The 13,564-nt window shown below is 40.8% G+C and overlaps 1 protein-coding gene across 5 annotated transcripts in view; it reads right to left on the reverse strand.

Moving 5' to 3' along the window:
* The window catches only part of LOC132404843 (interleukin-6 receptor subunit beta-like), a 103,399-nt gene extending 90,485 nt beyond the window's left edge, over positions 1–12,914 (reverse strand). For 2 of the 5 annotated variants that reach the window (XM_059989394.1, XM_059989389.1), the window contains exon 1: positions 12,761–12,914. The gene's annotated coding sequence lies outside the window, so the exon portion shown is untranslated. Of the gene's footprint in view, positions 1–12,044; positions 12,150–12,522; positions 12,594–12,760 lie in introns of those variants that run through there. The other 3 variants (XM_059989392.1, XM_059989390.1, XM_059989391.1) reach the window with 3 other exon arrangements.
* Positions 12,915–13,564: the final 650 nt, after the last annotated feature.

Here is a 13,564-nt window from a genome sequence, read left to right on the forward strand (position 1 = left end):
ACTATTATTTAAATGGGGAGTAGATTTGAACATCAGAGGTGCAGACAGACTTCCAATAGATTAATTTACAGGCTGAGTATGTGGTCAAGAATGCAAATGGAATGTTGGCATTCATTTCAAGAGGAATAGAATGCAAAGGCAGAGAGATAATGCTGAGCCTTTATAAGAAACTAGTCAGGCTGCACTTGGCGTATTGTCAACAGTTTTGGGCCCCATATCTCAGAAAGGATGTGTGTTATCATTGAAGAGGTTCACGAGGATGATTCCAGGAATGAGGCGGTTAACATATGAGGAGCATTTGGCAGCATTGGGCCTGTACTCACTGGAATTTATAAGAATGGAGCGGGATCTCATTGAAACCCACTGAATGTTGAAAGAAATAGATAGGGTGGATGTGGAGGGGATCCATCCTATGGTGAAGATATCCAGAACTAGAGGGCACAGACTCAAAATTGAGGGACAACCTTTAGAACAGAGTTAAGGAGGAATTCTTTTAGCCAGAGAGTAGTGAATCTGTGGAGTGCTCTGCCACAGACTGTGGTGTATATTTAAGGTGGAAGTTGACCGCTTCCTGATTGGTCAAGGCATCAAAGGATATGGTGAGAAGGCAGGTGTATGGGGTTGAGCGAGATCCATGATCAGCAGGCTTGATGGGCTGAATGGTTTAATTCTGCTCCTATATTTTATGGTCTTATATCTTTAGTGTCACAGAAAAGGCTGAATATTCTCTGAATGGTCTTATGACAACAGATGAAAAATACCCATTAAGTTCACCTCCCATTACTATCTCACTATCATCATTTTCCAGCGGTCCAATATCAACTGTCACCTACCTTTTATTCTTTATATAACTGAAAAAACTTCTGGTACTCTGCTTTATATTATTGTCTAGTTTACCCTTATATTTCATCTTTTCCTTATAGCTTGTTTAGTTGCCTTTTTTTTATTTTAAAAGCTCCAAATCAACCAACTTCCCACTCACTTTTGCTACTTTATATGCCTTTTCCTTGGCTTTTATGCAGTCCTCAACTTCCCTTGTCAGTCACGATTGCCTACCCCTGCCATTTAAGAACTTCTTCCTCTGTGGGGCATACCTATCCTGCACCTTGTGAACTATTCGCAGAAATTTCCACCATCACTTGCATCAGCCCCACCAGTATCCTCCTCCAATCTACCTGGGCAAGCTCCTCTCTCATGCCTCTGTAATTCCATTCATTCCATTGTGACTTATGCTTCTCCCCCACAAATTGCAGTATGAATACAATCACATTATGATCACTGCCTCTTAAGAGTTCCTTTACATTAAGCTCCCTAATAAGATCTGAATTATTATGCAACACTCAATCTAAGACAGCCGTTCCCTAGATAGGCTCAAGCACGAGCTGCTCTAAAAAGCCATCTCATAAGCATTCAACAAATTCCCTCTCTTGCAATCAGACACCAACCTGATTTTCCCAGTCCCCTTGCATATTGAAGATCCCCATTACAATTGCATCATTACCCTTATCACATGCCTTTTCCACCTCACTTTGCAATCTCAACCCCACATCTTGGCTACTATTTGGAGGCCTACATATGATTCCCATAATGGTTTTTTTATCCCTGTAGTTTCTTAACGCTACCCACAACAATTCAACATTCTCTGACCCTATGTCACCTCCTTCTAAAGACATAATTCCACCTCTTATCAACAGAGCCACACCACCACATATGGCTTTCTGACTGTCCTTTTGGTACGAAGAATATGATTTGATGTTAAACTCCCAACTATGGCCTTCTTTCAGCCACGACTCAGTGATGCCCAAAACATCATAATGATCAATCTGTAATTGTGCCACAAGTGCTGCACTCATTAAATACAGCACCTTCAGTCCTGCATTCTTTGCCCTTTTGAGTTCTGCCTCTGTGGCACAATTTAACTCTTTGCTCTGTCTGCATTTGTACCCAATCATCAGTTTGTCCTTCCTTACGTTCCTGATGCACCCAGCATCTACTTGTAAACCTGCTGGCTCATCCTCAGCTCTATCATCCTGGTTCCCATTCCTTTGCCATATGAGTTTAAACCACTCCCAACAGTACCAGTAAACCTGCCCACAAGAATATCGATCCCCCTCGGATTCAAGTGCAACCTGTCCCTTTTATGCATCTGCCCCAGAAGAGGTCCCAATTATCCAGAAATCTGAAACCCTACCCCCTGCTCCAATTCTTCAGCCACGCATTTATCTGCCACCTCATTCTATTCCCATCCTCACTGTCACGTGGCACAGGCACAATCCTGAAATTATTACTGTTGAGGTCCTGTCTCTCAGCTTTGTATTCTTTTTTCAGGACCTCCCTTTTTCTACCTATGTCATTGATACCAATAAGCACCACAACTTCTGGCTGCTTCCCCTCCCTTGTCATGATATTGTGGACATGTTCAGAAACATCATGGACCCTGGCGCCTGGGAGACAAGCTACTATCCAGTTTTTTTCTCCTGTCCACAGAATCGCCTATCTGTCCCCCTGACTATAGAGTTCCTACTACTGTTGCCATCCTCTTCAGTTCCCTACACTTCTGAGTCACAGTGCCAGAGGCACGGCCGCTGTTGCTTCCCTTGGGTAGGTAACTCCACTCCAACCCCACTCCACTCCAACAGCAGTAATGCTGCATTTTAATGAGCCATGATTCTGTATCCTAGAATAATTCAAATATCCAACTCGCTGCCTGGAATATAGCATTTGTGATTCATACAGGAAGGGTCTTTTGCTGGAGATTTCATTTCCCTAGATGCATAAGTTAGATTACTTACCATGGCATCACATTGATTATTGTTCTGACCAAGATACCAAGGATCACTAAGTTACAATCACAGTCCAAAACAATTATATACTGCACATGCAACTGTAATGCACATTCTGTGTTACACACAAAATCAACTCATGTCATACTGAAAGGTCAACACATGATGGATTAGGGTGGGGTTGAAAACTTGTGGTTTAAAAATGTGGTTTCAAGTTGCAATCACGAGAAGAGTTTGACCAGTTGCCAGAGGCAATAATTAAAGTTATGAGCTTCCATATTTCCATATGTCCTTAATCTAGTAAAATATCTCAAATGTTGTAGCAGAAGTCACTCTAACATGAGGAAAATCAGCACCTAAAACTGTACTGGGTGAGATTTTGATAGATCATGCTGGAGTCACTAGGCAGGGCAAGCATCATCTGTGAGAAGAGAAATAGAGTTGCAAGTCTAAGACCATTTGTCAGAACTGGGAGAGGGCAAAGATGAATTGGATTCATTGTGCAGAGAAGATAGGGAGATATGGATAGGACAATGAGAATATCTTCAATAGAGTGAGTTCAGAGATACCCAATGTCAAATTGTAGAAATTATATAATCATTGAGTTACTCGAGGAAGCTGGAAAAAGTTGAAATGCTTGTCAGTGATAAGGAAAACAAAGCACAACTAAATCTGCAAACTTCAGTGATGTAAGACATGCCCAACAGTCAGGTTGTGCTAATGGAAAGAGACAATAAAGCCAAAATCACATTGGTGGCATTTCCTGTTCTGATACTGATAGAGAAAGAACATTACTTGGAGGTGTAAAATCTGATATGGAGTCTGAAAAGCTACATGTGGAGGGTGGCATGCCTTTCCTCTGTCTTTCATTGTATGACATCAAGCCACATATAATGGGTCAGGGAGAAAGAGGATTAACGAATGAAAGTGACAGAATACATGAAGATGTGAGTCACACCTGTGATCTGAGCATAAAGTGCTTTGTCCAGCAATCACCCAATCTACTTTTGGTTTCTGAAATGGTTAAATTTGACATTAAATACTGTTCAAAGATCAAAGCCAATTTATTATCAAAGTACATATATATCACCAAATAGTACTACCCTGAAATTCTTTTTTTGCGAGCATTGACAGTAAATACAAAGAAACAATAGAATCAATGATGAACCACACACAACAAAGACAGACAACCAACCAGTGTGCAAAAGACAACAAACCGTGCAATTTAAAAAAAGAAAAAAAGCACAAAATAATAACGATAAATAAATATGCAACAAATATTGAGAACATTAATTGGAGTCCTTGAAAGTGAGTCCATAGCTTGTGGAATCATTTCATTGTTGGAGTGAGTGAAGTTAAGTTATTCCTCTGGTTCAAGAGCCCGATGGCTGAGGGGTAATAACTATTCCCTGATGTGTATCTACACAGAAGATGAAGTGCTTTTCCTAAAGCCTGCTTCCGTTCTTTTTTTATAAAGATTTCCAGCGTTTTGGTTTTCAGTTATTCTTAATATATCCGAGTCATCCATAAATGAGAGTAGAATACTGTAGTTTGTAGATTTCTCTGGGTTACTTGCAAGCTCAGTCAATTCGATGGAGGCAAAGTTATAAATTCAGAGTTATAAAAACAGTTATAAATACTCCTCAACCTACTAAACAGCAGAGTCTGGAATTGTAGCAAGGTTACACTATAAGGTACTCGCCTTACTTAAAAAATACTCTATATACTACACTGCATATTTAAAAAGAACACAAACTTATACACCACTTAAGTCACTGGCTGTTAACAAATATAAAGTAATATAATCAGTAAACATTTACATACATGTACACAGCTATAAAGTGCAAAAGTACATTTGTCATCCCTGACATGTCCTTTCTAGATATCCTCAGTTCTGCTGGATTGCTACTCTAGGAAGCTGTGTATCATCTGCTTGGTTTGAATTTCCTGTGTTTTCTGATCCATGAACCTTTCTACATATGTCACCCATTTTCGCCAGGTTGTCTCTAACTCCCGGTACTTCCACAATCTCTCCATGTTCCAAAAAGACAACCCTTTATCACTTGGTGGTTGGAGCACATCCCTCAAAATGGCTTCCCCTGACCCAGGAGCCCTTCCAGCTCCTCTTCACTTCACCCAGCTCTCCTTTCACATCTTCCCAGAGAATACTCTGCAGTGGGGAGATGGGCATTGCTCTATTTAAGGAACAATGCACATCAATGACACATGCTTGGAGGTCAATCATCTCATCCTCAGGACAACACTGCAGGAGTTCCTCAGGGAAGTGTCCTAGGACCAACCATCTTCAGCTGCTTCATCAAAGACCTTCCTTCCATCATGTCAGAAGTGGGGATGTTCGCAGATGAATGCACAACATTCTGCACCATCCGTGACTCCTCAGACAGTGAAGCAGTTCCTACCCAAATGCAGCAGGACCAGGACAATATCCAGGCTTGAGTGACGAATGAAAAATGGCATGTAACATTCAAGCCACACAAGTGCCAGGCAATGACCATCTCCAACAAGAGAGGCTCTAACCATCATCCCTTGACATTTAGTGGCATTACCATCATTGAATCCCCTACTATCAACATCCCATTGACAGGAAACTGAACTGGTCTAGCCATAAAAACACCGTGGCTAACAGAGCAGGTCAAAGTCTAGGAATCCTGCAGTGTGTAACTCATCTCCTGACTCCCCAAACCCTGTCCACCAACTACAAGGCTCAGATCTGGGGTGTAATGGAATACTCGCCACTCTCCTGGATGAGTGCAGCTCCATCAACACTCAAGAAGGTTTTCACCATCCATTACAAGGCAGCCCGCTTGATTGATACCCCTTCCACAAGCATCCAATCCCTCCACCATCGACGAACAATTGCAACAGTGTGTACTATCTACAAGGTGCACTGCAGTAATATGCCGAAGTTCCTAAGTCAGCACTTTCCAGACCCACGACCACTAGCATCTAGAAGGACAGGAACAGCAGATACCAGGGAACATCACCACTTGGAAATCCCCCTCCAAGTCACTCACCATTCAGACTTGGAAACATATCGCCATTCCTTCATTGTCACTGGGTCAAAATCGTGGAATTCCTTCCCTAACAGCAGTGTGGGTGTACCTTCACCTCAGGGACTAAGTGGTTCAAGAAGGCAACTCATCACCACCTTCTCAAGGGCAAATAGGCATGGGCAATAAATGATGATGCCCACATCCCGTAAATGAATAAATAAGAATGTAGATTTGGAGGTTGGAATTGTCAAAAGCATTGTATGAACGGAATTCATTACCTGTACTACGTGATTTTGTTCATTGATAACCAAAAGAACATGCAGAGAACACTGGATAAATTCCTCTATTGATAACTATTCAGAACTAATACACAGCTTTATGGTACTGTAGTAGTATTGGTAGTGTTCTAATTTGTTCCGTATTGCATTTAAATACATAATTTGTTACACAGTTTTCCTTTTCATACCTTTTTCACTATTTCCCTGACACTAGTTAATTTGAAGCAACTGCTTAATTGGGCCAAAATCTACTGTATCTGATATGTCCCAATTAAATGTAATCTACTGTGTTACAAACAATATCAGGTACACTCCTGAATCCAGACTACTGTAGTCAGAAAAGGATCCTTTCGTCATCACATTCTGCTTTCTATTACCAATTTGGATCCAATTATTTAACTCACCTTGGGTCATATCTGTCTTAGCCTTATGGACCCGCCTACTGTGTGAATCTTGTTACTAAATTCCATACAAGCAATACAAGCACCTTCATCAATTTTCCTACTTGCCTCCTCAAAAAATTCATTCAAATTAGTAAGTCATGATTTCCCTCTCACAAAGCCATGCTGACTATTCCTATTAGTTGCTGCCTTTCCAGCTCTGCATAAACTCTGTCCCTTTCAACTTTATCAGGTAAATCCTCTGCTTACTGACGTGTAACTTCCTGGCTTATTCCTGCCGTCCTTCTGGAATAAAGGGATTACATCTGCTGTCTCATCTGAGCAGGTTTTTTAGATGGCGTTTGATTTGAGCGTAGCCACATGGTCATGAGTGTAGAGAGAGTAGAGTGGGCTAAGCACGTATCCTTGCAGTTACACTTCTCCAATTTGCTTACATATTAGTTTCTCTAGTCCGCCCTGATGACTAGGAAGCCAATAACATAACGTGAGCAAAGTGATGAACCCTTCTATTCCTAGATTCTACACACACGGCCACACTGGACAATCCCTTCAGGATGCCCTCTAATTATTGCTGTTAGGTTCTCTAATCAGTAGTGCAACTTGCCCTCTGCTTTTGCATCTGCCATAATGTGACAAGAAGTGCTGGCCTCCACTGCCGACTATTATCAGAGAAGCAGCTTCTCAGGAAGGCCACGATCACAGAAAAAGATCCCACAGCCTCAACTGCCCACTCCATCTGTAGGTGTGCTTGGTCTAACTGGAAATGTGTGCAATTCATTCCATTCTGATAACATATAGTCACTCTCCAACGTCACATGGCATGGTAGCAGTCACTAGCAAATCACTGTCAGACACTTGCAGCTGAAATCTGCCTTTAAGCCCTGTATCTGAGACCATGACTCCAAGATTTGAGGCAATCTTGATCTGCTTTTAATATTTATCTGGCCATAGTTTTAGATTGCACTATTTAAATGTTTAATAAATTCACCAATGCTGTATACAATATGTAGAGCTAAAAGTGAAACAAAGTCACTCCAAAAGCTCATTCTGATTCAATTATCTTGATGTCAAGAACAGGAAATTGTGCAAATGTGTTCCTTGCTTGCTTTCCCTTCCAAACACTCACTGTGCCAGTAATTCATCCCATTGCTCGCTCTTCCTGTTAACTGCAACACTTAGCTAAACCAGAAATAAAAAGTTGTCATTATACAGATAAATGTTACTACCACAGATACTTTGTATTTATCAAAAGCCAATTATAATTGCCATAGGCATAAAAATTCTTGTAATTAATTCCAAATAATGAACATAATCTGACATGAAATGCAAAGTCATACTTGTTTCAAAGTTTACATTTAGGTTCAAGATCCTTGCATGTAGCTTTTTGTACTGTCACCAAACTTCTTTCACAAAACAAGAAAGGCATAATGGTTAAACGTCATGGAAATCCAGGATTAATATCTTTATATATAATTTCAAATCCAGATATTGAAAGACATATGGATCATATCATATGACATGCTCATTATTTTTGATTTATAAACAGTCCTTATTCATTGGTCTAAGTCTTGCTGACATTCCCAAACTAGGTTGATATCAGCTGTGCTTCAAATATAATGTCAATTCTGATTGATCTTTTTTTTTAGATACGTAACGGGTAAGAGAAAAGCAAGTGGCCATATGGTTAACAAAGAAATGGTGGAGGAACTCGAAGTATACTTAGCAGTTGGTAGGTTAATTGGTCATTGTAAGTTGCCCTGTGATTAGGCAAGGATTAAATCGGGGGTTGCTGGGCTGCACGCCTTGAAGGGCTGGAATTACCGACTCTGTGCTGTATCTCAGCAAACAAGAAGAAAAAATAAAATTAGTCTTCATAGTGCAAGCTGTCAGTAACATGCCAGAAATTCAGGAGGGTCAGAAGATAGAGGTGAACTTAGTGGATGTTACTGAGTGCTCAGTAAGCTGAAAGTCCTGAGCTTGAATAAATCCCCTGGACCAAATGGTTTACACCCCAGGGTTCTGAAAGCAGTAGTTGAAGTCATTGCAGAGGCATTAATAGTGACGTTTCCAGAATCACTGGAGTCAGGGAGGTTCACAAATATAACACCCCATTTAAGAAGGCAAAATGCACGAAATTTTAGGCTGGTTAGTCTGACCTCAGTGGCTGGTGAGATTTAAGAGTCCATTATTAAGAATGAAAATTCAGAGTAATTGGAAGCAAATGATAACATAGAGCAAAGTCAGCACGGTTTCATTATATGGAGATTCTGCCTGACAAATCTGTTAGAGTACTTTGCTACTAAGTCTGGTGGAACCGTCTCTACTGACATGAGAAAGGGGCAAAGACAGGTTACTGGCACCTTAGAACCAGTCACTTTGGGCAAATGGCAGCTCATCTTGGAGAAGAAAAAGTCTGAGGATTATTTAGTGTATAATACTATCATGTACACGTCATAAGTACGACATCTGGGGTCAATGTGACCTGATCTATTATTCAATACATTACCTCATTTAAAAGGAGGAAGAAACTTCCTTGTGGCTATACCAACTCATGGGGAAGACTGGAGCTGGAATCCATAAGGTAATCCTATGCTGAGCTCTGTGCTGACTGACATCTCCTGCAGTGCCTCTGGTGCCTATACCTATACCAATATACCAACTCATGGGGAAGACTGGAGCTGGAACCCATAAGGTAATCCTATGCTGAGCTCTGTGCTGACTGACATCTCCTGCAGTGCCTCTGGTGCCAATTTGTATCAGTTGCTGCCGTTCATCAGCTGCATGGAGCAGAAAAACCATGGGTGACAGCTTGCTCTCCACATTGTATTGCCCTGGCTTGCATATCTGCTTGCTTATGGAATGACAGCGACAATGTAGACAGCTAGGACACAACATCCGTGGTCGAGCCGAGCCAACAGAAGGCTTCTGTTCAATGTTCACCTCTCTCAACCAAAAATCATTTAAAAAAACCTTGTGATTATATAATCAGGATGTGCCGAAATTAGTCATCAAATTTCCTCAGACTATAGTAAATAAAAGTACTTTAATTACCATAAAGCACTGGGGCAAACCACAGTCACTTTTCAACTGGCAATACCAAGTATAAGACTACTGCTGAGTTAATACCTTGAGTAAAAACTCAGGACATATTGACCCCAAACATTATACTTATGACATGTACATGATAGGATTACACATTAAATAATCCTCAGAAAGTTTCTTTATAAATATACATTTAACATTTAAAATCCTTTAATTGTTTTATTAATGGTCATGATGTGTTACCACCTCCTAATGTGTGATAGACTGCTACCATTACTTAATTTCCTATTACTCTCAAGGAAACATTCACTTCATCTGTTACGCTTTTATCAGGTATAATCATTGTTCACTTCTCCATGGCTCAGTTCCCCCCTTGAAAGTTGCACCCTATGAACTGATGGGTTGATCGAAGTAAGCCATGCTTGCTTGATGACAGTTATATCAATAGCACTTTAAATGTTGTTTCTGAGGGATTCTATGGGAAATCTTACTGTATTGAATTATGCTAATGAAGCCACAAAGGTAAGGAAAATAGCCAAGACCTTTTTTCACATTGAAAGAAAGAGTTGAGCATAATATGTTCTAACTTGCTAACAAGTCAATGTTAAATAGCATGGCCTTTTGGATCAATTCATCTATGCTTTCCTTAGCTAGATCCCACCATGTCCCCTAACTGCACTAAGCCCAAATCCTTCTAAGCTCTTCTTATCAATGAACCTGAACAGATGTCTTTAAAACATTGTAACTGTACCCACCTCTACCACTTTTTCTGCCAACCCAGTCCATACACATGTCACAATTTATGAAAAACTTCCCATTAAACCTCTCTGTCCTTTAACCAATGCCCTCAGTTTTAGACTCCCCTGCCCTGGGAAAAAGACTGTGACCATTTTCTATGCCCCTCTTCCTTCACTCACCTTTGCTCTGGGGGAAACATGACCAGCCTTTCCAATTTTTCCTTGTAACTCAATCTCACCAGTCATAGCAACATCCTTGTGAACCATTTCTGCATTCCCTTTGCCTTAATCACATCCTTCCCATAGTGTGGCGACTAGAATTTCAAACAATATTCCGGGTGTGGTCTCACCAATGTCTCACCCTGCTATAACATGACGTCCCAACTTCTGTATTCAGTATCCTGGCTGATAAAGGTAAACATTCCAAATGCCTTCTTTACCATTTTGTGTGCCTGTTTCACAACTTTCAGGGAGCTGTGTACTTTTACCAACAGCTCTCTGTTTTCTGCATCATTCCCAGGGCCTCCCCATTACTGTGCGTCCTTTTTCTGATACAACTTTCCAAATTACAGGACTTTGCACATGTCTGAGTTAAATTCCTCCTGCCTTCCCTTTGCTCACTTTTCTTGCTGATCTACATCCTATGGTAACCGTCGACAACTTTCTTCGCTGTCCACCAATTTTGATGTCATTCACAAACTTATTATTAATGACAAATAGTCGATGACAGTAAATGTGGCAGTTGATGAAATTCCATCTTCCCCAGAACATACTGGCGCAATTCTACATGGGAACATCCTCACATCCATCATTACTGCCTGGTTTGGTGCAATATCCTCTCACAATATATGAAAATTAAAACTACAGTGAACTGTCAGGTCCGCAGAAAAGGTCATTGCCTGCAGGCCACCATCAGTGCAGGACTGGTTGGCATCCAGGACGAAGAAGCGGGCAGGACAAATCATTGTGGACAAACCTCCTTTCTGGAAAGTACTACAAGGCTTTAAAACAACAAAAAAAAATCATGCCATCTTTAAAGTTTCTTCCCCCAAGTAGTTAATTTGATCAGCCATTCTGGTTAGCCCTGTCAAACCCTCTCTATCTATTACCACAGTCCACAGCCATTACACTGCACTGTAAACACTTTAAACCACTTTATATAATGATGTTTATCTTTAAAGATATGCTGGTGTATTTATGCACGTTGTATTACATACCTGTATTTTGAAGTTAGTTAAAGTCCCAAGCCTTATAAACTCATCAGGCCAGTGCTTATGCCGGTTTCCGTGGCGTGAAGCGACTGAGAGTACAAGGCTTCCCCCCCCCCCCACCCCCACCAAATAGGATGCCAGTCTATCATGAGGTTAACCCTCAGCATTTTGCTGGTACCCATTTTCAGCTGGGTGGACTGGAGCAGTGTGTAGTTAAGTGCATTGCTCAAGGACACAACACACTGCCTCGGCTGGGGCTCAAACTCACGACCTTCAGATCGCCAGTCCAACACCTTAACCACTTGGCCACACGCCACACATTTTGAACTTTATTTTCATATAATTCTTCATTCTATATACAGTAATTGTTGAATATTGTCATTTTGTAGCATATAGTGCCAACAACCACAGTAATTTCCTAATACATATAAATGCTGAATACATTTGATCCTAATCTAATCCTAATGACCCAGAACCAATTTGAAAAACAGCCACGACATCCCTCTAACCCCTTCCACCAAGCTAATGTTATTTAATACGTGTCTGGCAAGTTCACCCTGGATCTGGTGTGATCTCACCTTCTGGACCAGTCCTTCATGCTGGAGCTTGTCAACAGCCTATGAAGGCAACGTCCATTCCAATCCGGCCTGTATGTAACTCTAGATTCACAACATCGTTGTCCAGTTTTGCTTGCTCTCGAAGCGAATTCAGCACATACATACACGGGTTAATAATAAATGGTTGCTTTGCCAGAAACACACAGACGTTCTAAAATTAATAAAGCAAGTCAGTGCATTGAATGCACCACCGGATTCCTCTCGGTATTAGTGAAATATCAATCAATTTAAAGGACTTAAGTGCATTCAAATGCTATTTAATCACTGCACTCTTAAAACTTTAGCAGTGCGTTCTAAAGCTGTACTATCTTTACACACTAGCGGAAAACCACTGTCCCAAGTAACAAACGACTTTCTTAGGGTATGTCGAAATGCCCGAGATCAGATTCATATATATATGAAATAGAGTTTTTGAAAGCCTAGAAGCTTGTTCAGTTACCAGTTGAATAGAAGATCGCGTTTCCAGAAGTACAGTACCTTCGTTATCGCTGCAGAAAAAGAAAGCCGTGCATCTGCGCATGTAGCAACACGACCTAGAATCCCTGGAAAAATATCAAAAGCGGAAAAGTAGCCACGAATGACTCGAGAGGGCTGACTGAAAGAAAAGTACTTTTCTTTTCACCGAGATTAAAGGAAATTAGAGAAGTTAATATGAACAACGATGAAACACAACTTACAGTCGTAGTTTGGCTACTGGATGGCTTGAATCTCGTAGGAACGCAAGGGAATAAGCTGGATATATTCCTGTCGGGAAATTCCACGAAAAAAAAACTTAGGGCCCCGAACTATCAGGCGTCAGTTCTCAAGTTTTTTTTAAAGTATCTCTTCCACATTTCGCTTCCTGGTGAACTGCAGATTTACAACATCGGTTACTCATGATGATTTTGACTTGACAAGAATAGATCTGATCTGATAGGTTATGAAGATGACATTTCCAGTGTTACTTTATGAAAACTGGGGAATTAAGCCATTAACGATTCAGAGCAACACATGCACACAAAGCTGGCGGAATGCAGCAGCTCAAGCAACATCTATGGAGAACACAAAACGCTGGTGAAATTTAGCAAGTCAGGCAGCGTACAAAATGCTGGAGACTTTGCCTTATGAGTTCCTCCAACAACTTGTGTGTGTTGCTCTGGATTTCCAGGGATATGAGTTGAATAGTTCTCTAAAATCAACAGGATTATTGCATCCTGAGACCAGAGCAAGTTTGCTTCCAAAAACGGGAAAGATTCAATTATTTTGATTTTCTTTACCTATTGCCTTTAAAACGATAGTTAGCCACCTCCTAATACTGTTGCAGTCTCTTTAAAAGTATTTCCGTGGAGTTTTTGGGGAGGGAGTTTACTTCAGCGGTAACAAAGGATAGATAACCTATTACCAAGGTTTAGGCAAAAAAAAGCATGGTAGGAAGCCCAGAGACTGTATCTGGAACAAACCGAAGGAATGCTACAAGAATTCAGTGGGTCAAGCAGCATCTA

This window comes from Hypanus sabinus, chromosome 14 (assembly GCF_030144855.1).
Source record: "Hypanus sabinus isolate sHypSab1 chromosome 14, sHypSab1.hap1, whole genome shotgun sequence".
NCBI lineage: Eukaryota > Metazoa > Chordata > Chondrichthyes > Myliobatiformes > Dasyatidae > Hypanus > Hypanus sabinus.